Source organism: Amblyomma americanum, chromosome 1 (genome assembly GCF_052857255.1).
Source record: "Amblyomma americanum isolate KBUSLIRL-KWMA chromosome 1, ASM5285725v1, whole genome shotgun sequence".
In the NCBI taxonomy this organism is placed as follows: Eukaryota; Metazoa; Arthropoda; class Arachnida; order Ixodida; family Ixodidae; genus Amblyomma; species Amblyomma americanum.
In genome coordinates this window covers 361,858,935-361,886,358 of record NC_135497.1, presented here as the reverse complement: position 1 = coordinate 361,886,358, position 27,424 = coordinate 361,858,935, and the positions used below count along the sequence as shown (strand labels likewise).

Sequence of the window (27,424 nt, the reverse complement as noted above, 5' to 3'; positions counted from 1 at the left end):
TAGTTCCTTGGGCTATGTTTATTCTTAGTGTCTCTCTCGTAATGATCCTGCCGTCTTAGTTTCTAAGAAAATAATAATGAACAGCACTCGTGTTTGGTTTTCCGTTTTCTTCATCTTCCGAGCTGTTGTACTATGGATCGCAGGACTAGTCGGCCACAATTGTGTCATTATCCTCACTTGTACTCCCATCGCTATCACTGCTGCGATCCCACAGCACGTAGTCATCCAGTGAAACCCCGCACTTCAAAAACAACCACACCATTAAGTGGAAAAGCTGGAAATTTTGCCGTGCTGCAGCCGCCACAGCTGAATCATTCCTTCCGAAATGTCGAACTTGCGGCCCGGCACCGTAGAGATTGATAGCCCTCCAATGCAGCCAAGAACAAGAGCTGAACACTTGCCGGACTCGATGCACTCATCAGACCTGACGAAGCACGACAGTAAAAACTGGTAAAATGTGGCCAGCTTCAAGTGAGATGCAGCAAACAAAGCCAAAGAAAACTATGCGTGAGCCATGTTGGCCCTTCTATCAGCTACCGACACCACCTGGAAGTGCTGCCATTCACACTGGCGGTGCCACCACGATTGGAACAGCGGTCCTTCCATCAACTACTGACACTTCCACGAGCAGCAATGCACAGGAAATGTTAAAAAAAGAAAAAAAAAATAAAATCCTGCGGACAAGCGTGCAAAACAGCTGACTGCTACTGGGTAGAGCTGTACAGCAAACATAAGATTGCAACCATGACACAGCATCCCAGATACCTCGTTTGTCTCGCCATTATTGATGGTGCCATGCGTCAACGCCACCAGATTCGGATTTTGAAATTTAAAAACATACCGTATTTACCCGAATCTAAGCCGGCCGCGATCGCAAGTTGATCCCCCAAAAATCGGGAACACGAAAAAAACCTCGAATGCAAGCCGACAGAAAAAAGAAAAAGGCCGCCCTTAACAAGAAAGACATTTATTAAAATGAAAGCTGGATGTGCTCTTAATGAGATCGACTGATCACTCGTCATCTTCCTCGCTGGAGATTTGCTTGTCACTACCTTCATCCTAGAGCGCACTGTCCTCGGTACCATCCAGTGTGTTTGATATGCAGCACTTACGGAATGACCACACGATCATCTCCACCGCAATATCTTCCCATGCTGCTGCAACCCACTTGGCCACTTGACTGAGCGATGTGTGACTAATGCGTACTTTCACTTCTTTAGACCCCTTCTCAGCCACTGTGTATGCCATGGACATATCAAAATAAACTAGGGTCTGATCGATATTCCTAATTTGCCCAAGTTCATACCCCTTTTCAATCCTCTTCTTTATCACATACCTTTGGAAAGATACCAATTTCGCTTCAAAATCTCCGGGAAGCTTCTGGCACACTCAAGTTCGTCGCCGCATGCAGAAGCCAAACCGCTTCATAAATTTTTGAAGCCAGCCTCTGCTTGCCTTGAAACAGTGCAGGCGATGCCTCGTGCTTTCGCGACCTGCCTGGTTTTCGCCTGAATAATTTCTGTTGTAACAGGAAGTGCTCCGGCCCTCTGCTTCCTAACAAACTGAGCAACTTCCTCTTCCACAGCATGGTTACGATCTCTGCGGGGCCCGGAAAAGGCCATTCGTATTGCAGTGCAGTTGAACAACTGGTCTCGTTGTTTTCGACAGCGGCGGATATTTGTTTCGTGAATGCCATACATACTCTTACTGTGCTTCAGGTGTGTTCCAGCTTTCCGCCTAAGCACAACTTTTCACCTGAAAGCAGCGGTGTAATGACACCACTTATTTGTTGGCGCCATCGTGTCGTGAGACGAGATCACGGAGTCACACTAGCAACGCTAGCCACAGGCCTAACGAGTCGATCCGCTGATCTGACAAAGCATGCAGGATGGAGGCGCTAGAGACGTTGCATGCGCAGTACCGCCGATGGCGATTGCGCTGCCACATCCTCGCATCTAAACCAATACCCCGGTTTCGTTTTAGGAATTTCAATACAAAATCATCGGCTCAGATTCGAATACATACGGTAGGTCGACTTACAATCGTGTATATGGTATGTTGCCATGCAGGAACAAATGAGCTGCAGACAAGTGCTAAGCTTTTGTAAGCTGCATCCCGCTCGCAAGCATGCTCCCTGCAGTTGATACGGGATTGTGCGCCAAGCAGTGCACTGCCTGACGCTAAACCACAACAGCCACCTTCGGTTTTAATCAAGGCTCATTTGGAGTTTGCAAAGCATGTTTTAAGAATAGAAGTATATTTACTATATAAGTGTTATATTTCCCATGAAATACTGCAGAGTTAACATTTTCAATTGACAGAATTTAAAATTTTCCATCCCAGAAAATTGGGTGCCTTAAGGGGGCCATGACAGCCTGTTTTCACGCATACCCTGCTTATCGCCTTTAATTCCTAACAGGTTAAATTACAATTACCTCCATTTTTAGTTGTTTCTGAGCGGTAAATATTTTTATAACGAATTTTTTTCGTTTCTTTTGTGAACTGCTTGCTGGTCTGGCAACCTCTGGCCGCTTACGTCACGAGCGCATACACCCCACTCGTGGTCTGCTAAGAGCTGTTGAGGTGCTTGCATGCACACCGTAGACAGCGGTCGCTCGAAAAGTTTTTTCTTTTAGCCTAGTGAAATGAAATGCATTTTTCGCGTTCTCTTTTGGGAAGCCTTCAACTTAGTACGCGAGCTGAGTGATCCTTGGGAAAGCGGGCTTGCTCGTGGCGCCCACTTTCCGATTGTTGAGGAAACAGATATCGATGGACCCCTGCTTTATTTACGCTTAGAAGCATGATGTTCGTATGTTATCAGTGTGGTCTGTTTTGAGCAGTCAAGTGCTCGCGTATGTGAAAAGCGGCACATGCCGTGCATGCCTTCGGCGATGTGCGCCGTGAAAGCCGCGGCATTTTGTGGCCAGCTACCAAGTTCTTGTCCGCTAATCATCACTCGACAGTTAAACTGAAATTATCAAAAAGTGCACTACAGTAACCTTGAGGCACGGAAGGAGCAGAGAAGAGTGCCGAGTGCGACGACTTCCGCGTTGCATGTACGCGTTTGTTAATCGAAGATATATTTCCTTCGACTCACAGAACCTTTTTGCAGGAACCAAGACGCTTGCAAAACACTACATGGCTCGAATGATTTCACTGTCCGCACCAACGAATAGTCGCCGCCGTCTAAATGAGTGTATCGAAATAATAGTACAGCATTTTGCTGTGCGTGCGCATTGTGCCCCAGGAGTGCGACGATTATAACTGCAGCCCCGCGCTGAGGTTGTTTACACGGCAGTGCGCAAACAGTACTGCTCGTTTGCGTTGCATAAAACGCCAGGTGGGTTATCCTTATCTTAAATTCTACGTACTCTTGCTCATAAGTTGCACTTTTAATCTTTTGCACAACATGATAACACTGCAATAAGCGCCGACGATGCTATATCGCCTGCTTGGGAAACGCTTCGCGAAGGATACCTGCGCGTTCCGCTAATTGTATCTGCTTTCTCTTATGTAAAAAAAAATTCATTTTAGAACGGTTTAGCTAAAAATACGTTTGGACATTACTTGAAATAATGAATACAACCATATTTGTTCTCCACAGTCGATGCCGACGGCTGCTGTCGGCTGCCTTCTGCACATGCTATGCAGACCGGGTGACATATATAGGCGCTTCCCTCTTACTGTACTCGCGTCCTGCGATGTAGGAAGTCGTCGCTTTGAGGGCATTGTAGCCAAAACTACGCTCGACAGCTAATTGCAGGCGCTAAAACTTGCAAAATCGCTATCCGCAATTGCCGAAATCGCACAGATGAACCGTGCGTACTCGTTAGGCATCGTCACGAAAGGGGCCGGCGGTTCACCGTCAACCGAAATTCAAGAATATGGCAAAAGTTCCTCACTGATTACTAACAAAGTTTGAAGATATGATATGTAGCCGCTTGTTTCGCTTTTTTTTCGATAGAGATAAGGTACATAAGCGCAGTTTTTCCGGCCGTCGCCTCAACGAGCGTTAAGCTTTCGCTCGGCCGCACAAGCCCAGGCGAAGGCGGCGAGCGGCACCGTCGTGCGGCGTTTTCTGCCGTGTCGCTTGCCTGACCGATCTGTTCTATGCGCAGGCACCGAATGAAAGCACATCTTCGGTAGTGCACGCACATTCGCGTCTATCGCCGTGGCTAGCATGTGGTCCAAAAATTTTTAAAATTTTTAAGCTTATAGAATGTCATGGCAACTAGTCCCCTACCACTCTCTTCCGGTTCCCACTAAGCTGACTCTAACATTACTACGATACGCGATCGTTGATCGTGCTGGCGTCGTCGTCGATCTAGCGTGATAGACCAGTGCGTCAGCGACGACATTTGCGTACATATCAGCCCACCGACCGTCGATCGCCGTCACATCGGCCTATAGTGTGACCGGACCCTACCTATACCGAATAAAAGCTGCGTTACTGTTATTATCGCTTTTGCGGTACCAGTCATTCATATATGGGGGACGACTGCTACTTCGATCGCCCGCGAAAGTACAGGGGGGAATGAGACCTCACTGCACATATTGCAGCAACGAGAGCAGACGACGTTGCTCCGTGCATGTGCTAGTGACGTCACGAGAGCTTTCAATATGGCGGTCGCATCCGGTGGAGGAGTCTCCCGGTCTCAATTTCGATCTTATTTTTTGGAACATACAGCGCGTCCAGGGCAGCGAAATTTCGAAAATTGAATCCTAAGTTCTTGCATTAGTTACTGAAGCAGAAAACTGCAATATGAAGAACGACCACGTCGTGGCCCCTTTATTCTAAGACTGCACCTTGGTGGCAAAACCAGATATATGGCCCTTATACCCCTGTCAGACGGGCGCTTTCAAAGGCTATTCAGAGCCTTTGAGATTCTCAATCACTATTGAACTGAAAGCAGGTGTGCTACTGGTACATGAAAAACAATCGTCTTCAAGAGATTCAATCATTTCGCACTACGGTGCTGTGGCACTACTGTTGCCACGAATACTTTTGCAGGCATGCAAGCAATCAACCCACAATTTTAGGCCATGAAGGTTTAAAAAAATTTATTCGATAAAGCAATATAATTCACTCTTGAAATTAATATCACTGTTTAGCACAAACTGTATCGCATTCAGGCACTTGTTGGGAAGCTGGTGTATACTGTCTTTTTATCACTAGAAAAATGGTAACATGCCTGCAGCAGTGTTTTTTTCTGCAAAATTCGCAAGTAAGGCGAGGAGCACTCAATTTTTTTATTGTCCGTAAATCAGTACTGATCCAGAGAGTGAAGAACGTGGATTTTCAGTGTCTTTGTCGATGTCTGGAGACAAGTGAAATTCAAGCTTTCTTGTCATGTCGTCAGCAGCTTTACTGAATTGTGACAGCCTTGCTTCTTGTCACTGAAATGTGGCAAGAAAAGCAATTTCAACTTTTTTTCTGAAAATGTTAAAAGCTAGAGGCCATCCCACAGACCTTCAGCCACACCAAAAGATAAGCATATCCACACACTAATGCACCTCTAGCAGCAAACTCTATTCAGCAGCCTCTCAAATGCAATGCAACATGCATGTTAACAGTGCGTAGAAAAATTTTACCGTTATGAAAACAAAAGTAAACATTTTTCATAAATATAAGTCTCGTCAGACCAGAACTGCAAAAATTACTGAAATTGAAAATACTCCGGTGTCATAACTACGTATAAAATAAGAAGACGTCATTTGACCTTGCAAAAATATCTCGGCAACAGGCGATTATGTCATCAAGCAAATTCATAAACCAGTTGCCCCTCTAGATTTTGCTGCAGTTGGCGGAATTATTTACTGCCTAGACGTAATATTCCAGTTTGAATACCAAGCTCACTACAGCAATTTTTTTTTCAGGGAGTGCTTATGTGTAAGTGTACCTTCTCAGTTCACTGTTATACACAAAATACATTTTGCAGTATCAGAATGTGAATGCTGACAGCTGTAGCAGGGTAAAGCAGTGTTTGAGCCAGCCATGTAAGCAACCACGACAAGCTTCAGGTGTTCACAAAGCCCATGATAGAAAGATGCTAACAAAATCACGAGTGTCTTAGCTCAGCAATACATGAAGATTTACAGTGTTACTCAGACTGCAGTGACCTCAAGAAGCTTCACAAAATGTGCCTGGTAGCCAGCTCCATGATAAGGAACTAGGTAATAACACTGCACTACATAGACACTTACTGCACATTATTTGGCTGCCTTGCAGAGATACAAGCAAATCAAGCATGCTGAAGTTACTGCGATAATGAAAAGTACCTAATACACTGTTTAGAAAGGCTGTGGTTGTGCTGAAGTGCTTTATACTACAGCAGAATCTCGATGACACAAACCTTATGAGGCTGTAAAAGATATTCGTATAATCTAAAACTTTTACAATCCGATATGAACAAAATCTGTATGCAGAAGTATGAGAAACACATGCACGCAAAACTGTTTACAACTGGCGGGATTTAATTGTGGCTGCGCGCTTGCATATTTGTATCATCCGTAGTGGCACGAGAGAGTGAAACATCACAGATTAAACACAATGTACGCATGCAGGCCGACCAGAATAGTTTTTTTACTCATTCATATTGTACCGAAATTCGTATCAAAAGTGATCGTACCATCCCGATTTGTTACTGTCATTGCACTAGGCACTACGAGACTGGAGAGCAGCAGCTAATGGAAGTGGCGGCAATGTATCATGATGGTGGGCTCGGTGGTTGTGCCATGATGCGGTCACGTAACCTGACACTCTTCACCATGCAGGTGGTTGCTCCCCTCGTCATTGAGATGCTCTTTTTCGCCCTGTTGCCTCGCTCTTCAGACGCCATGGATCCCAGACGGCCATTAGGTTCAGAATACTACGGTGGCCGCTCCTGCCATCTATCCACTGCTTTGAAGTCTCTGCTAGCGCCACCACCGGAGCAGCTGACAGTCGATCTTCCGTGGCCCACCCCATCAGCACTGACGGCGACTGAAGCGCCTAGTATAAAGCTGCGTTACCCATGCACGGCACACTGTGCGCCCAGTGGCTGTCCCATTTTGCGGTCACGTAACCCAATGCTCTTCGCCATGCCGGTACCATACTGTCTTTTTATAAAAAAACTAGCAACTGTTGTCTCCTGCAGCTGCTGAGCCCACAGTGTTGCTATTCTGTTACCGTAGAGTGTGCTATTGTAATTCGTTTCCTGTTACTGTTGGCTGGCAACATTGAATCGAATCCAGGCACAAATCATGTACTCGCATAACTAAAAAATCTGTCTGCCGGACAGTCGCAGCTAATCAGTGAGTCACAGGGTCTCAGAAATCAGCCGAAGTCTACCGAACAAACTATTTCCGACCTCACTGAGAGACTGGCTGACCTTGAAACACACCATCAAGACCTGGTAGCCATACGTACCGACCTAGACGCAGTAAGCACTAAGCACACTCAAATAACCAGCCGGATCTCTGAAATTAAAGACCGCATAGACAATGCCGAGAAACGCTCATGATGCAACAACTTAATTCTCTATAAACTTGCAGACTACAATTCATCAGAGACATTTGCCAAATTCGAAGAAATAGTCCTCCGCAACTGCTGTTAAACCCTTAAATTATCGATGGACCCCGAAGAAGTAGAACGTGCTTATTGTCTTTGACACCATTCAACTGGGCAACTTTGCCCATGAATAGGTAAATTTGCATTCTTCATAATCAGGGAGTTAATTCTTTCTAGCGGCCCTATTTTAATATACAGATTACAGCATCGGGGAGGATTTTTCATGCCATGTTCATGCTGAGCGGAAGCAGCTCGTTGCATTCACTGAAATAAAATAAACAGCATTTTCCTTGCGTTATAAAACATTATGGTTCGAAGCGGTATGCATTCGGTAAATCACTGCTGACAGCACAGGAAATTTCATAGCAGTCAACTCCTCATCATGCCACTAACCCTTGCAATATTCCTTGTGATAAGCTTCCAGAGCTTTTATTTTTCATAATGTTTACAAATATATGGAGCTTTCTCCCCACGTGCGAGCATGTTTCCAATCTTATTTCCTCATCTGCAAGGAGCATACTCGTACTAACTGAAACATGGCTAGCAAATGACATCACCGATTCTGAAGTTTTGGCAGACTTACCAAACTTTAACCAACTTAAAAAATTTTTATGTCTTTCGGAAGGATCTCAATGGCTGCAGAAGGCGTTCTTATTCCCACTAAACAACAGTTGCCCTGTCCTGTCGTTAACATAAATTATGACCGTGAAATACTGTGGGTAATCTGCCATTCCGTGCATCAGCTAATCATTCTAGGTGTCTGCTATCGACCTCCTCCCAACAACAACCCAACATTCTTGCCTAGCCTTAGTGATTGCTTAGATGAATTTCATACTAAATACCCAAATGTGCACAATCTCCTCTTTCGCGATTTCAATTACCCCACTATTAAGTGGCAGAGCATAACATCAACAAGCAACATAGAAGGAACGGACTTTATTGAAGTGTGTCAAAATTTCTACCTCACCCAATTAGTATCAGAACCGACACGCATCAGTGGTCAATCTGATGATGATGCTGGTTTTTTAGCGCAAGGGCATCTAAGGCCAAAGAGCGCCAAACACAAGGTTTTTGGTCGGCTCAGACTAAAATATGTCAGATGTTAAAATTATTCCCGGGTGTACAGAGCCCAAGAGAAGTGGTACGTGAATGGTTATAGTGTGCCGAGAAAGTGTATCAGGCAGATGAAGTGGCCTAAAATGGTGCATAGCGCATAAAAATGTGGTAAGAGTAGTTACTTGTAAAAGACGAGGCCAAGCAGCCTCAACCACAGCCTTTGCTTGAGCAAGAGGGGGCGAGGCACCTGGCACGGCAGCTAAGCTCAGCCTTCTCCTCAGCAATGAGGAGGAGCTGGGGTTACTTAGAAAAACATACCTTTTGTAAAAAGCCAACTTGAGTTAAAAATTTAAAAACCCTATCCGATGAAAACATGCGGTCATCACCTAAAAAAACGAAGGGTGCATCGGTACTTTAAATGTGTTTAGCTCTGGGAAGCACTGCCGTCTCTCTGTTTCCAATATCGGGCACATGATTAATGTGTAGACAACTGAGGTGTGGGCTCCACATCTCTCGCATTGTGGTGCCAGTATATCGCTAAAAAGATGCGAGTGCATGGAGTATGTATGTCTATCCTGAGTCTGCAGAGAGCAACTTCTTTGAATCTATTTTGTTTTTCTGTGGCATATTTCATATCTTCCAAACCTTGGTTTTATTATGTGGAGCTTGTTCTTTGTTCGTTTCTCCCAATCAATCCTGCTGCCACTCTTTGCGCAGTACAGTCCTAATATGTGGCTTTAGGTCCTGGTATAGAAGTTGGTTTACATCGATATGGCTCAGTTCAGCAGCTGACGCAGCAAGCCTATCAGCTTCCTCAATTCCATCTATGCCACTGTGACCTGGCAGCAAGTATATTGTAATTTTGAGGTTCAGCGTTCACGAAGACATATGACATTTGAGGAGGAAATTCGTTACATGGTTTTTGTAGGGCTTCCAAGAGGACAGGGCCATAACCTTAAGGAATCTGAGTAACAGAGTAACCGAAGTTCGGATTTTCCTTTGCAGGATGAATCTTACAGCCAACAGGATACCATGACATTCTGCAGTAAATATGCTTGTGTGTCTACTCATTCTTTTTATTTCAAAAAATTGACGGCTGCGAACTGCACATCAAAATAAAGACGTATTGGGGGCATCAGTGTACAACTCTGTGCACTGATACCTTGCTTGTAGGGACATGAAGTACTGTTTTATGCCAGCTGGTGACGCATGCATGCCAACGTCACGAAAAGAAGTGTCACATTCAACTGAATGTACTTCCCAGGGAGCAATTTAGAAGTCTTGGAAAAGTGTGGAGACTCTAATGAGTAAATGTACGGTTTCAGACTGTCGGTTTAAAAACAGCAGTGTATGGTTGACTTTCGCAATAACGAGTTACATGGGTGGCCAGCATGAGATAATACCTTCGCAGCGTATGCTATACTTGTCTGCCTCCGCCTTCATTCAAGTGACCATCGGTCCGCCTCAACATAAAAAGTGGCAATTGGGCTCTTGCGGAAAGCACCAGTAGCCAACGGCAGGCCCATGTGATACACTGCGTTGAGCATTTTTAAGGCGCGTTTTGTGCTGACTCGTACACCACTAAGCTGCAGTCTATACTCGGTAGAACTACGCCATTTAAAAGACTCAGCAGGCAGTCTTGATCTGTACCCCAAGACTGGTGTAACAGGGTCTTTAAAACGTTCAGTGCTTTCATACATTTAAATTTTGACTGCCTAATGTGTGTGATGAATGTAAACTTTTTGCCGAATATGACGCCAAAAAATCTGTTTTTTTTGGACAGCAATACTCTGCCCTAAATGTGATATCAGGTTTAGGTCTAACACCACGTTGTTTTGTGAAGAGTACACTTACTGCCTTTTCTGAGTTTAGTTTTAATCCATTTTCGTCTGCCCACTTTGATACATTGTGTACTGCTAGCTGAACTTTCCACTCACAGATGGACAAATTTCATGACTTTAGCTTATCTGTACATTGTAAACATAAACAGAGTAGGATATAGATCTAGGCAGGACGCTCTTCAATGAATTCATTTTGACTATGAAAAGAGTGCAGCTAAGAACGCTGCCTTGAGGGACACCATTCTCTTGTAAAAACTGCTTGGATAACGAATTCCTACGTAGACCTTGAATGTTCATTCAGACAGATAACTCTGAATGATGGCCAGCATATTCCCAGAGATTCCAAAGACAAAGAGGTCACGGATGATACCATAGCGCCATGTGGTATTGTATGCTTTTTCCAGATCAAAGAAAGCAGATAAACAGCGCTGTTTATGCACAAAAGCGTCCCTTACATAAGATTCTAAGGCAACAAGCTGGTCACTCGTTGATGGGTTAGCCCTAAATACAGCTTGTTGCTGGTCAAGAAGACCGCTGAATGCAGAGAAGTGCCTCAGATGCCACAGATGGCCTTTTACAATTAATTTTGGCTCCTCAGCTAGCTTGTATCGCAAGAACGAATCTGTATAATGCGCCAAGCTAAATGTGTATTCAAAGTGTTTGCCTAGTGCATCTGCCTGGTGCTACGACGTATCACCAGCCGTGCTAACAAGAAGAATTGGATGTGTACTAAGCCCTCTGAGTGCTTTTAGTCCACTGTACACTTTATGCGTATCTGTGCAAGAATTTACAGAGGAGAGAAACGATTGCCAACTTTCGTTTTTGGATATACATCGAGTACACCTCCCGTTTGCTTTAGCATTTTACAGTCGCCAACAGATTTTTTGAACTCGAAGGGACCAGAAAAAAGGTCAGAATAATCGAACAGTCCGAAATATTCGTGAAGTACAAAATAATCTTTTTAATGAGATGAAATTGGCTTTAAAAAGTCACTGATTTTACTTTTCGGCAAATTTCTCTTGCTGACAACGATTTGCGCCTGTATTTTCGCCAAAGTTGGGCTTTCACTGTACAGCACGGTCACGGCGTTCAGTTGAATACTTCCCACGCTTCTCTGACGGACTCGGCGGCACCGGCAACGCCATGTGTATGCACAACCCGAGGGTGCGCCACACCGCTCGTCAAACACACGCAAGGACACGACACTTTTCGTTCAAAGCGGTGGAACAGCCGGACGCGATCACAAAACGGCGAACAGAAGTAACTTCGTGAAGATGGAGCGCAACACTCGGTCGACGTGCTCGGAGACACCCAAGTGACGAATGTATCCGGGTTCGAACCTGACCGCGGCGCCCACGTTTCTATGCAGGCAAAACGCAAAGGAGCCCATGTCCTGCGCAATTTCAGTGCAGGTTAAAGATCCCCAGGTGGTCGAAATTATTCAGGAGCTCTCCACTTTTTTCCTTTCTTCTTTCACTCCCTCCTTTATCGCTTCCCTTACGGTGCGCGCGTTTCGGGTGTAAGCCGCAGTGTGAGACCGATACTCTGCCATTTCCTTTCCGAGAAAAAAACTAATTTTCATTTTCAAACGGCGAATGGTGAACGTATGAGACAAGGGATAACAGCCCGCAACAACAAAAGCAAGTTGACGGCGATGACAATCCGACTGCCACATCGAAGTGGATGAGCTCGCAGGGACCTCTACTGGCAAAGTTGAGGTACCGAATGGTATGTCAAGCCAATCTAACTGCAGAGTAAATCCACCTAAATCAAAACGATGGTGCCTTTTGCACCTTCGAAAAGCCGATAAGATCGCCGATTTTGGCCCGCAGGCGACTGAAAGAAATCCCAAAAATCGAACTTTCGGACTTTTAAATTTCGAAATATTCGTTGCGGATATGTATGCGCTTGTATGGGGTGACTGATGGTGCCTCATCGAAGTCCGAAATATCCTACAACTCCGAATTTTCCGTCGGCTACTGTATTAAGTTGTCACCCGAAGGATAACGGCGGAATTTTGACCATGCATTATTTATGCTAGCGAGCTTTCTTGCGCTGCGTATTCCAACATGGTCTTCGTTTGTTTTCTACTTTACCTGAAGTCTGCGAAATGAATTTCAGTGCTGCGTCTATTATATGCAGTGTTATCAAGGATTGAGATTAATCTATACCTAGGTATGTAATTGATGATCAGGACAATTCTGATAGTTTCCGGAACATCTTCCAATCAGCGATCTGTTCTTTAAACTTCCTAGGAATATTTACCCCCAGATTGATATTTTATGCAAATTTTAAAGAAATCGGAAAGTGGTCGCTTCCATAGAGATTTTCAATATCAGCCCACTCAGTAGCTGGCAAGAGCAATGGAGAGCCATAAGAAGGTATATCGCTGTGTATGAGTTGTGTGTTGCATTAACGTATGTTGATTCTTTGCTATTTAATATGCATGAGCCAGACGACAACAGGAATTTTTCGATTAGCGCACCTCAAGAATCTGTTCTGGTACCTCCCCATAATGGGTGGCGTGTGTTAAGATAGCCAACCAGCAGGAACGGCTCCGGGAGCTGGTGAATGAGTTTTTCGAGTTCATCAATAGACAGGCGATGATCTGGGTGGGTATATATAAAGAACATACGGTTATTACTCTGAAAAAGTTAGGACTCGTATGGCCACTACCTCTAAATCAGTAGCCAGTGAAATACATTGAGAGGGATTGAAATCTGAGCCACAATAGCAACTCCATCTGATGAGTGCGCACTGCCTTGCCTGTCCTCACGGTATACTACATATTTTTCTTAGAAAGTTTGTATGTGTCGGGTTTAAGTGCGTTTCTTGTAGGCAGAGTATGTTTAGCTGATATTGGGGAGTATTTCATATTTGTCATCCAGGTTCTTAATAGACCTCGGCAGTTCCATTGTATAATGCTCTTGACAGCCATTGTTCTTAGCGAGGATGCGAAGATTAGTGGGAGTTGTTAGACTGGCATGTCTTTTCGGCTCCAGGCGGTCTAGGAAACTCCGCCTCTCCTTAGGGTACTCCCACAGCATCTCCGACGCTGAGAATCCTGGTGTCCTCTCCATTGCTTCCAGTGGAGACGCGGAAGCAGATGTGGATTTCTCAAAAAGGAGAGACTTCCTCTCAGTTGTCTGTGTTTTCCCAGAGATCTGCGAAAAGTTGATCTCTGGGACATGAAATTTTGGTGCACCCGGATGCTGCCTGGTGAGGGTTGAGAAAACCTAACATTCTCTGAAGCCCGTAGGAAGCTCTCGCTTCTCTCCGGGCTTCAGAGAATGTTAGGGTTTCCGTTACTTTGATGTGAATTACTTTCTTTTCATTCTGAAATCCCCGACATGTTCATGAGTACGCGGCATGGCCCGTGGCAATTCGGACATTCATTCTGCTATATAACACCTTGTACTGAGTTTAGGCTGCGGGGGGGGGAGACGGTTACTAGGAGGTGAGCGAACTGTTTTTGCTTCAGTAGGGTGTCTGAGTGGTTTTTCTGTGACAATGCGACAAGTAGGTCACCGGATGTGAGTTTTTTTTCCATTATAGTGTTTGCCTATCATTTATCAAGAGTTCTAGCAATGAGAAAAACAGTCGTAGCAGCAATTGGCTCATTGTCTACAAGCGAGAGGACGATCGGAAAACGAGGAATATTATGAGAGTCAGGTCAGGTTCTGGCAATCCTTTCATCGGTGCGGTTCCTTTTCAGGGACTGATCAGGTTTCTGAAAGGAGAATTATTGATGTGATATGGATATGCTGACGGTTCCTAAAATGCCGCCTGTGGTTCACCGTGTTATTCACAGGAAAGTTATGAATCCCCCCCCCCCCAATTGAAAAACAGATGGGGAGCCCATCAGCCGAAACTTGACCATGGCCTCGACCACCACCATTCACGGTTTCTAGCCTTCACCTTAAAACCTATCGCCACGGTACAGATGACAGCTTCGGTATGGGGGCTGACGGTCCGCGGTAGCGCCGGGCGCCATCACGTTGAGCCTCAAGTTGCCCTTGCGCGGCACGTCAATCTTCTAACATTCTAGACTTGATACTAATTACCGTGAAAGTCTTTCATCTCTTACTTATCTCTGCAAAATTAGCGATCAAGAAGTTTTGCATGATACTTTCACCTGTGCCCCGGTGTCACGCCAAACAATCTATAAAACAATTCATTTGTATGGCAGAGGTAATCTCAAAGCTATTAATAACCACCTCTAGACATTTTTTTGAAATTTTCGAAATGGGCTTTCACAGCTGATCTGTTCAAGGTAAGTGGCTAACTTTCGAAAACAAAATGGCCGCACTAATCACCTAACTCATTCCCACCATAACATTTTATGCCAATTGCCATGGTTCTCTAAGCATTTAAAAATGCTCGAGAACAAGAAAAAAGGCTATTCCGGGCAGAAAGACAACCCAAATGCATGCGCGTGAAACAAGTATTAGGCAGCTAGGGAGACATATCTGGAATCCATTCAGGATGCTGAACACACTTTTTATAGAACAGACGCGACGAAAATCTTAACAATACAAGAAAATTCTGGAAAGTACTAAACTCTAAACCGAAGCGCACTATCACTCTTACTACTGCACTTGGACAAGAGGCCAGTGATGTTGAATGTGCGAACATATTTAACAGCGCATTCTTATCGGTTTTCATGAAAGAAACTGACACAAAACTATCTGTCACGCCTATTGATGCGATATCTCAGATCTTTTGACCACATTTTCTGCACATGGAATTGCCTGTATTATCTAAAATATGGAGGTAAGATCTTCAGCAGGTACCGAAGATATCACCACCAGGTTCTTAAAATTACTCGGCGCGTCTCCTCAGGATACTTTTCATTACTGCTTGCACAATCACTTTCCACAGGCAGCATACCCAGCGAATGGAAGGTAGGGATGGCCGCTCCAGTCTTCAGATCAGGTAACAAAGAATCAGCTCTTAAATACCAACTCATTTGCCTCCCAAATGCTTACTATTAAAACTTTCTCAGCTAAATTTACACTCGAAAATACTAGATTGGATATAAGAATTTTTAGCAGACTGCTCCCAGTTCGTCTATGTTAATAACAAAGCCTCCCAGTAACATCACGCATACCTTAAGGGTCAGTGCTTGGTCCCCTTCTATTTCTGACATATATCAACGACTTACCCACGCATGTTTCCTCTAACATCCGTGTGCTTGCTGATTACTGCGTTGTCTACCACACAGTTACTAACCCATTCGATCAGATAGGTCTTCAAAATGAACTAACCTGTGTGCACGACTTGGTGTAGGCAATGGCTCATGGAATCAACCCCACTAAATGCAAAAAACTGTCATTTCACCACAAATGCAAGCCTCTTTTATTCCCATGCGTAATCTTGGACATCTCAGTAGAATTAAATAATTGTTATAAATATATAACCTGGAATGCGTATGTCACTAACATACTATCATCAGCTAACAGATCCCTAGGTTTTTAAAACATTTGCGCCACACACCGCCAGACGTGAAACTTCTCGCATACAAGTTCCTGGTTCGAACTAAACTAGAATATGCATCCCCCATTTGGAGCCCTCACCAAATCTACCTGATAACTTCACTAGAGTCAGTGCAGAATCAAGCTGCTAGATTAATTCATTCCTGTTATTCATACCATGTCAGCATATCATCCTTAAAAGGTAAATCCGGTCTAACAAATCTTGCTTGTCGCCGTTGAATCTCCACTATATGCATGTTTCATAAGTTTTTTTTTTTTACAATTCAAATCGTGTACTGCCCTATGTCAGCCCTCTGGTACGCATTTCACTGCACATTGTTGCCCTTGCAAGTTACCCATCCACGTTACTCATACTACAGCGCTTGCTGCATCATTCTTTTCTCGCTCAGCCACAGCCTTTCAGAAGACTTCACTGCCCACCCATATTTTCGAACTGTTTGCCTGACATATTTAGCAGGTAATTTTATGCATAAGTTAGTTTATAATTAAACCCACCCTTTATGTTGAACGCCTACACTGGGGGCTTGAAGGTAATAAAGTGATGTGATGTTATGGGCCCGTGTGCCACCAAGTTGATGTAACCTCAATCATGACATAATGACGCAAATATTCTTCCACTTAGGAACCAAAAGTGAAGTTGGTAACATAAAATGTTATGAATTACTGTACATATTTGCGTAACGAACCCACTTTTTTCCTGCAAAATTGACTCTAATTTTGAGGGGGGTTCAATACGCAGGGAAAAAATTCTTCTAAAGATTTTTTGGGAGAGGAAATTTTATATCATACACCCGACTGCCCAATCGTCCATCCATCCATCATGAACAAAAGCAAGCAGTTAGACGCGTTTGTGTCACCCGTGTTTAGCATCATTCACTTCGAAAGGTGTTGGCTATATCTTGGCATGACCTGATGATTTTGTGATGGCCAATGGCGCTGGCCAATCACAGCGAGATAGAACAAACATTCTTAACACCGACCCTAAAGGTCAGGTGCTCGTTTTTTACGCAAAGCTAAAACTTTCTGGACGGTCACAAGTGTGTGATGTGAATGTTTAAACTTTAGCTGTAGTGAGCGGTTAGGTACTTGCGTTCGCAATTTTGAGCTCGGCAAACCACTTGCGGCTCTGAAGATAGTGCTTCCTTCATAGCATTTCAGTGTAACGGATGTGTTATAGCGTCCTGACTTAAACTGCTATGCTCCTCTCCAGTGCTCAGGCGCTTGTCGGCTTTCTACGCATACAGTAGCACAGCCGGGCGGCACTTCTGTCAAGGATGCACAATGTCTTGGCACTCTGCCAAGTTCGCCAACCCCCCCCCCCCCTCTCACAGGATTTTGGTGCGTCACTAATGTCCCCGCGCTGTGGACGGCACAAAATTGAGGAACCGGCACCATGAAAAGCTAACGCTTACGGTTAAAAAAAGTTAATTCTCTACGAAAAAAGTGGGGGTGGGTTCATTATGCAAGTGGGGTTCATTCCGCGTAACGAGCTCAGGTATAGCTCGTCCTTCTGTCCAATAAATGCTGAACATCAAAATTCCATGTCAGTTATTATTCAATTTTCCAGATGCCATTTAACAAGTACCACAGCGTTCAATACGACCTGAAACATACAATATATTAAAAGACACTGCAGACAACTCCATATAAGCTTTTTCTTAGTAAAAAGTGATCATATGGCTTTTTCTAGGTATGGTGATGCTTGTCCGGCACCTAAAACATTTATAAGCCCCCAATTATCTCGATTCCACGAAAAATCATGAATTTCTGCCTTTTTTTTATGAAACTGCGAGTTAACAGCCCCATATCCCCATTTTCTGATAACTACTGATGATACAGACATCAGTATAGGAACCATAAAACAATGGGAAAATGACTAATTTAGCTTACTCGCATGAATATAACATGAGGATGGAGTTATGCGAGGCCAGAAGTTATGCGAGGCCAGTAGAAAAATATTACGTTTAGAATGCAATCTGAAACCGTTCTGGTTAACCATAGCCGACCCTCCTACACCAAAGGAAATGCAGATGGCCCTTTAAAATACAGAATCAATAGATGTGTTGATATTATTTAAAAGGCAAAGCTATGCACCACATTCAAGAAAAATGAAGCCTCCAATATGTTAGTGTACGCAGTCTCGCCTGCAGCAGGAGCAGCAGCCAGCACTGCCGCGCCGCCGCTACTTGGTGCTTCGAGCTCCCCAGTACTGAGCCCATTTGCCCTAAATAGTAATTTGTTTTCCCTAATACAGTTAACTCCTTCAGATCCATGCCTGTCTCAACAACCCCTACCACCTTCTTTCGACATCCGCAGCCATTATCTTTGCACGTGCCTGCCATGCGCTTTGCCCCAAGATCACTGATAAGCTGGCTTCTTTGGTAGAGAGCCGAGGGTGGTGGCGAAGGTCGCTTAAGCTACCTTGAACAGCTCGGGAAAAAACTGCACTACATGTATACCATGATTTCGAATATAATGCGAGGTGCATTCCGAAGTATTCTTTGATGTCTGCCATGGAACATTGAAAATTGCTTGTTCTCAGTTTGCATAACTTAAAATATTCCGCTGTAGGGACCATATTTATTGCTGAGAAAATTGGATTTAAAAATGCTGCCACTTCCTACAACTTGATTCAAAATCGTGACGTAAACATTGAAAACAACTCTATGATCAACGTTTTGAAGTGACTGGTAACGTTGCCTAGCCTCAGGGATCCTTTAGAAAGAAACTCACAGGTCCAGTTTGCTTGCGAAGACTGCTGTGGGGGTGGCAACCTCTGTATTTCATTTTTTTAAAAGTTTCTACCTGATAAAAGTTTCAGTGAGAGTAGCATCTTTGTCATTAGAAAGCAGTTTTCTATTGATGCAGGAAAAGGTAAATTTGTCTACAGTGCTCCTGTAATGCAGCTCCCTTCACAATGCAGTTCAACCGCACAAGTGCTTAAATGGTTTTTTGTTTATTTTTCAAATTTTCATTCATAATGTATTGCAGAGCCAAAGTCCAAGCAACACGCCACAGTCGAGCCCGCTTATAACGAACATGAGCGTCACGTGGCGTCCGTTCGTTACATCCCGAAGTTCGTAGTTAGTGGACCACAGCTTTAAAGACAGTTGCTTGTCAAAACAATATATTGTTTCTTTGCGGAAACGTTCGTGAGGTACGTCTGTTTTTGCACTGCAGATCTGATAATGGAGGCTTCCAGTTTATTTAAAACAGAAATGTGCTCTTCGCTGAGGCCCTTGGCAAGACAAGTCTCTCTATATGTACATCATTGCTACAAGCACGCTTATGGACGCTCGCTCCGAAGTTTCATCCTCATCCGATTCCTCCGCGTCACTGACGTCCCGCACTTCAGAAGCGATGCCCTCGTCGGTGCACGGTTCAGCGGTGTCGGCGTCGTCATCGACAGAAATAAAATCATTCCAACCAATGTCATGACTCCCCCTGTTGGAGTCCATGACGCGCTGCCACAAATCACCGCTGGGCTGGTCATCTTTCGAAGCATCAAATTCGGTATCAGGCACTCGACGAAGCTGGCCTTGCAGAAGTAGTTCCGCTCGCCAGTGGCCGTCACCTCCGCCCAGGCCACTTTCATCATCTCTACCGCTGAATACAATGGAAATGGGCTTGGTGCTTCCGTCCTCCACCCCGAATTACAACCAGGGCCCGAGATTTGAACAAAGCCAGGGAAAGGTCTGCAACGCAACAAGTGATAAAAACGCGCGATGAGGAGAGTCCAATGACGGGCGTCCGTGAGCGTCAGTGCAGCCACCTATTGGCTCGAATAGAAGGCCTACTTCACAGAGCGTGGCCTCTGCGATCGGCAAACCCGTTGCGCGGTTGATCGCAGAGGCCACGCGCGGATTTGCAAGCGAGTGAGGAAGGGAAGCGGGTTGAGGAGGGGTGGGAGGGCGATGTTTGAAAGCGCGTCGGCGGGGAAAGGGTAGCTCGCTTGAGAGCGGTACGAAACGGGGCGGGCAGTTCGCCTGCGATGAGGCTCGGGCGGTAGACGTAACATGGGCTGTGCGCTGGGCGCACGGGTTGGAGGCAGGTTATCTCGCATCGCGGCGCCGGGTTTACGCCATCCGTTTGCTATGACCGAACAGCAGGCCTTAATGGAGTTCGTTACACATGTGATTTTGTGCCATTGAAACAATGTATATTTTGACGGTCGCATAGGTCTCCTTCGTTACAAGCGAAAATTCGTCTTAAGTGGGGCCGTTATATATGGGCTCGACTGTAATCAACCACAAAGAGCCGAAATTGTAAAAAGGCACAAAAAGTAGTAGTTGGCTAGACATCACAGGCCAATGGTATAGTTATCAAATTCCAATCTGTCATTGTGCACGGAATAAATGAAACAGATAAAGTGCTTATTTCAGCAAATATGCTGGTTAGAAAACTAGAGTGGTGGCGCTGAGTTTGTCTTGTAGATATAATGGCCATAAATGTAATGGGGCGGTACAGGCCCAGTACACTAACTAAAAACAAAGAACCAAATTCTAGCCTAAACTTGTGGAAACCTGCTTCCCCCCTCCATTTCGATGCGGCCCATCTTCATCGTCGGCCGTCGGCACAGCACAGCAGGTTGGGCGAGGAGGGAAGTCTCTCTCATGGGGGAAAGGGAACGGTGACGGGAGCGCCACCTCGTAGGTTACGCGGAATTCTGCGGGACCGGACAGTCTCTCTTCGGGATCCGGCCAGAAACGTGACCGGTTGCAGCGGCACGCTCTCGTCACCTTCCGCGGCAGGCGCACGGGGATCCGTCGTGCCTTGCCGCTGGACTTCTGGCTCCAGGCAGCCAAGAGAGCGCAGCAAACGCGCGCTCTGATCGCCTTCCCCAGCAAATGGTAGGGAATGGGTTTGCCCCAAGTATGCGGCGCGCACGGGAAAACCCCCCGCCATTATCGGCGCTTTTGGAATTCAGGTAGCAGCATCCCATCGCTGCCTCCAGTTGTTGGTGCTCAGTTAGCGTGACTGGGCAGGAGAAGAGACGAGGACGATCGGAGGAATAAAACTTCGAAAACTTTATACAAGTACTTTTTACATAATGTGCAAGTACGGGCAAATCAGAGTGCTTCTCATTAAAGAGAGCTTCTCAGCAGTCTGGAGTCTCTGGTATCTCTCAAGAGGGGGGCTCTATTCTGGTACCAAACCAGCAGCTCCTGAAATGCTCTTGGTATTCCCCAGGTCCCTAGCTGGCGAATACAGTTCGAGGAATGATGTCCAATCACACGATGGCACTGACGATACCACCCACGGCAGGGTGGTCCTCATGTTTCCTCGCAGCTCGGTCGAGGGAAAGGGAACAGGACCCGGTCACGTTGTCGTCCACGCGGCCTCCAGGTGGGCGCGCACGTGTGTCCGGACTGCGCCCATGTTGGCCCGGAAGGCGCCTGCATGACACAGGAATGCAGGTTGTTTCCCAGGAGGGGTTGAAAGATCTTGTACTGGTGACCGGAAAGCGGAAGCTCTTTCGAAGGTGCGGCACTAGGGCAATTGTTCAACCCCAGCGTGACCGAAGGGGACCACACTGATACCGCACTTCGTCGTCTGAGGACCGGAACGAATACGCTTATGGGCGTCGCTGCTTCCAGCATTCCTGTTCGAACACGTGGGGACGCTATTGTCGTCCCTGCTTCCGGCATTACCGCAGCCACGTCTCCCCCAGAGGGCTCACCTGCCCTCGCGGTGGTCCTCAGGGAATCCTCCCCATGCCCAACTTCGCCGAGCTCCACAGCAAGAAGGAAGCGCGAGCACAACAGCGCATACAAACGATCGCCGCCGATACCTCTGAAGTCGCGCCCCTGCCCCAGCCGGTAACTCCGAAGTCCTTCTTACGTAGCCTTCTCTTTCCGAGGAATGCCTCGTTGATGTTTTGTAGCTAGCTGGCCCGCTTTGTGTATTAACCGCAAGTGCAATAAATAGCATATGAGCGTTAACGGTTGGTCGTCCCTGCCCTTTGTCCCTCGAGCACGAACCCCTCCGCGGTTAGCGGGCGGGAACGCTGCATCCGCGGAGTGGGAGTGCGGGGTGGCGGGCGGAAGGTTTTGTCTCCCCCTATCTCCACAATGGCGCCCAACGTGGGGCTTGCTCTTGGGACGACGGACGAAAGTCATATCGGTTCGTGGAATGCCCGCCCGGATTTTGAAGTGTTAGGCCTGTCCCGAATTCGGAGTTGCAAGCAATGCTAAGATGCTTTCTTGACAGCGAGATGAGCGTAAAAGCAGCATGGGAGAATTGACGTGCATGTTACGCTTTTGATGAGCACTTCATCGGTACAGCTTTGGAAGGTGAACCTACGAGGTCCGCACATGGAGGGCGAGACCGAGATGTCCACGAAGAACAGCATGCCAGAAGTGAGTGAATGCGGAAGCCTGAAGAGTGGCCTGATTTTTCTTGTACATAGTTGTAAATATTCGCTGTTCTGTTTCTTTGGCTCTGGGAGCCGGGTGAAGTAATCAGCTGATTTTAGATTGCAGTCGTGATTACAGGAAAAGCACCGGGGCGCTGCGACACCGCGAGAAGCGGAAGGCGCCGTTCGTATTAGGGTCACCTTGGCAGAATGGTATCTCCTCGTGGTGGTCGTGTTCTAGCTGTTGACCTTGGCCCTTCGCTGGCACCGGAAAGTGTCAGAGCGAGTAGGCCTAAGGCTCTTAGGGAGCTGCCTATCACTTTAGGAAGGACACAATCGTACCGTGGCACAAGCACGCATAAACGGGTTTGCATATTTTATATTTAAGCTCACTACAGCCGAGAGGTCTCGCTCAACTACAAAACCTGACTTTGTTCGAACGAACCTAATATTTTTTGGGCTGCGGAGCGAATTCATAATTTCGCGGAACCAGAGACGCTAACGCAGTTCAAATGAGCTTAACACAACCATGCCGGAAAGCGAACCGCGAATGTGCTTCGACCGAAGAGAGCCAGCTACGTTCAAATGAAGCGAGCGTTTGGGCGTTACCGGATAGGATTGTTTGGCACATGCGTTGCTCCGCATTTTACCAAATGGTGAGTTTGCGCGGTCTCCATTGCTTTTGATTCAAACTTTTGGAGATCCTGAGAGCGATATGCAGAGATCAAGAGAAGCTGCCCCGGCCTGCTGTCCATTGTATGGGTCCCTGCTTTCTGCCTTGCGGCCGTGAGTCATCGAGCTACGAAATCTCCGGCGAGCAGTTTGCAGCGGCTACGAGAGCGGGGGGCCTGCCCTTCCTACCTTCCAACAAAGGCGCCTCGGCGCGAACAACACCTTCCCGACACGCTAATTTTGGATGCCTACCGCGGGACAAGGACGGGTGCCCGGTGACCTTGCTGCTCATCGTATGACCCCGGCACCCCGCCTGTACGACCTGTCTTGCAGTCATCACCAAAACGCTCGTGGCCCCTTCGTCGTAGGCCTCCATGGATGAGTTCAACCGTAGGCCAATATTTAAGGTGGGAGGGATGTGGAAACCCGTTTTTTGGAAACCCGTTTCCCCCTCCATTTCGATGCGGCCCATCTTCATCGTCGGCCGTCGGGACAGGACGGATTGGGCGAGGAGGGAAGTCTCTCTCATGGGGGAAAGTGAACGGCGACGGGAGCGCCACCTCGTAGGTTACGCGGAATTCTGCGGGACCGGACACAGTCTCTTCGGGATTCGGCCAGCGTCGTGAACGGGTGCAGCCACACGCTCTCGTCATCATCCGTGGTAGGAGCACGGAGATCCGCCGTGTTTTTCCGCTGGACTTCTGGTTCCAGGCAGCGAAGCGAGCACAGCAAACGCGCGCTCTCGTCACCTTCCCTAGCAAACGCTCGGGGATGGCTTTGCCCCAAGAATGCGGCGCGCACGGGAAAACCCGGCCGCCATTATCGGAGCATACAAGCGTTCGCCGCCGATACCTCCGAAGTCGCGCCCTTGCCCCAGCCGTTAAGTCGGAAGTCCATATTACGTAGCCTTCTATTTCCGAGGAAGGCCTCGTTGATGTTGTGCAGCTAGCTGGCCCGCTCTGTGTATTAACTGCAAGTGTAATAATAGCATATGAGCGCTAACGCTTTGTCGTCCCTGCCCTTTGTCCCTCGAACACGAACCCCTCCGCGGTTAGCGAACGGGAACGCTGCATCCGCGGAGTGGGAGTGGGGTTGGCGGGCGGAAGGCTTTGTCTCCCCTATCTCCACAAACTGCAATTAGGTGTCAATCAAGAGTGGGGTTTCGTGCAATGTTTTCGCATGTTAGGTGCTTTGTACCATAACACACTAAAATTCTATAAGGCACAAACAGCACTGTGGCCACTTCCATTATGTAACAGACCGTAATGAAAGTAACTGTGCCCAACAAAAGGGGTGCTCGTGCCAGCAACTGTCAAAATACGTTCACTTTCAAATGGTAGTTGCTCATTTTCCGCATGTCCAAGAACTGACCCATCTTCAGTACGCACCTCTCACAGACTTGCTTAAATCAAGAAAATGCTCTTAATTTGGTATCCATAATAAATGTGTTCAAAGAGCAGCACAGCTTTTCAGCAAGGAAAATGTACCTGTGCCCGTAAATGTATATGTAGTAATGATCCACCAACACCGCCACCTAAGGATCTTTTGAAGGGCTGTGGTCATAAAGGAAGCCTGTGTTGTTATCTTCGCCAAAGATTGTCTAAAAAAAAATTCAAATTAACCACTTTGCCAGCATGTTAAAAGGGGGCCAGAGGTAAAATGCAGAAAATTTCAACAAAAGCAGGCAATATTCAAAAATTGCCTTCTTGTTCAAGCTTTGTCAAGCCACAGCCATTATTTCCTTGACAAAGATCTGCCAAGATTCTGGCCTCATCAACAATGATGAAATCTCAATACATTTAAAGGCCAACTGCAACAAAATTACCTGGGCCAAGATTGCCTCAACTCTGCTGCGCGTCATAATACTTGTAATTATGAAAAAGTTCTAGCCTTGTCAACAGACTATCATTGTAGTTACAAGAGTTTAAATAGCTCTGCAGCAGATAATGTGTTATTTATTTATTTTATTTACATATACTGCAGCCCCGATGGGGCTATTGCAGGAGTGGGAGGAAGAGGAGAGAGAAAAAAGGAAGAGAGGGACAACATATTCAGAAGTGAACACCATTAAAATACAGAACAGAAATGCAACAGACTAATCACAGATTTGAAACAACATTGAAAAACAGGTTTGGTTCCAGGGAGCGTATATCACCGGGTAAAGAATTCCATCGTTCGATAACACGAGGAAAAAAACTAAATTTGAACACATCAGTGCGCACGTGAATGGGTGTTACATTCAATGGGTGGTAGCTCCTTGTAGATGAAGATGCTGAAAAATGCAAATACTCAGACAGTGAAGCAAAGCGGGATGAATTAACAATACCATGAAAATATTTTAAACACTCATTGTCGCGGCGGGTACAAAGGAGGGAAAGGCCTATGGCAGGAAGAGTGGATGAAGGTGAAAAATTTCTGTCATACCGTCAGCAAATAAACCATACTGCTTTCCTTTGGACGGATTCCAGCTTACTAATATCGGACTGTTTATGAGGATTCCAGATTATTGACCCATACTCCAAAAGTGGACGAATTAAAGCTTTGTATGTTACCAGTTTAGTTTCTTGGGGGGCAACACTAAGTGTACGTTTTAGATAACCGAGCCTCCGCATTGCATTATTTTATATTGTGTTAATATGCTTTGACCAGGACAAGTTCGAAGAAAAAAGAAGACCTAAATATTTGTACTCGGACACTTGATTCAGAGAGTTATCTTTGAATGAGTTGGTGTAAGAAGATGGTATGGTGCGATTACAGAATGACATGTATACAGATTTACGAAAGTTTATTTGCATTTGCCATGTTTCACACCATGAGCAGAATGACACGAATGACTGATTTAGTTGCGCGTGATCCTCAGGGGTGTGAATGGAGCTGTATATCACACAATCGTCCGCATACAACCGAATTTTAGAAATAATATTTTCTGGCAAATCATTAATGTATAATAATGCCGCGAAGCTTGCTTTTTGTCTGGAACCTGCTGCTCTCGCTCGCGGGGCGAACTTTTGGCTCAGTCACCCACCGGCGCTGCTTCGCTTGGGGGATCTTCTTATCGCGGCAGGCACGCCGCATTATCAATTTTCTGGGACGCGAGACGCGACCAGAGTTATCTCAATTTTTTCTAGCCTCGCGCAAGTGTGCCTACTATGTTCTGGAACTTTCCTTGCCGCCTTTAAAATCGAGCACGGCTAAGAGCGGCGGGCATTCTGTTAGTCGAGGACCGCCGAGCACGTTCGCTGCTATCGCCGCCGCTGAGTTTTCAGAGCTGTTCTTAGTGGGCGTAAGCCAGCCTATTAAAGTATTCTCTTACGAGCTGCTCTGTGCCTTCCTCAAGACCGGACCCCAGTCGGTGCTACGTGACCCCGGCGGAGCTCCCGTCACCACCTCGTGACATCTGGTGGAGGTGCGGGGTACATGCACCCAACCCAACCTGGAAGATCCACCGTAGAGAACGAGAGCCAAGAAGATCCCGAGGTACGACACAGCCGCCGTCTTCAAGGCCTGCAAGCTCAGCACGGATTACTACCGGATCCTACTCGACAACGACAACAAGCTCCAGCGCCCACCATGACCGAGCCAGCGACGTCCACCCCTGTCATGCTCCACCAGCCACGGGTGCCTCCAACCTTCCACGGCTACCCTGGCGACGACCCGGAAGATTGGATAGACAACTTTGAGCGCGTGGCTACATTTAACAGGTGGGAAGATGACATGAAGCTCCGCTATGTTTTCTTTTCCCTGGACGGTCCTGCAAGAACGTGGACGAAAACCACGAGACTACCTTGAAGACCTGGAAATTATTCAAGTCTGAAGTCGTGAAGGCGTTTACCAACATTCTCCGGAAGGAAAAGGCGCAGATGCTGCTGGACTCACGGATGCAGCACCCAAATGAAACTGTCAGCATGTACGTCGAAGAAATGCAGCGTCTTTTCCGCCGAGCTGATCCGAATATGACGGAGGAGAAGAGAACCGGATATCTAATGCGGGGCGTAAAGGAGTCTCTTTTCGCTGGCCTCGTACGAAATCCGCCCAAGACTGTCGCCGAATTCGCCGAAGAAGCGTCAACGATTGAGAAGACCCTGGACGCCCGCACAAGGCAGTACAACCGACCACCGCAGGTCTGCTCCAGCTTTTTGGACACGACGACTACAACCAGCGACTTGCGGGAGATCATCCGTGAAATCGCCCGCGAAGAACTACGCCGGCTGCTGCCATCATCTTCACAACCTCAAGTAGCGAGCCTGACGGAAGTCGTCCGTGAAGAAGTGCGGCATGCGCTTGGCTCCCCTTCTGCGACGACTGAACCTCAAGCTCCAGCCATGAGTTACGTCGCTGCAGTACGCAAGCCCGCGCCTCGACGTGCCACCCCAAGCCCTATTCGACGTGAGCCAGCAGTGCTGGACCGCCGCCCTCCGGGCCCCGCCCACCCGACCTACGAACAACGTTCGGGCCC

At 46.6% G+C, this 27,424-nt stretch overlaps 1 pseudogene; it reads right to left on the bottom strand.

Moving 5' to 3' along the window:
- The window catches only part of LOC144121853 (carnitine O-acetyltransferase-like), a 170,888-nt pseudogene that overhangs the window by 33,897 nt on the left and 109,567 nt on the right, over positions 1-27,424 (bottom strand).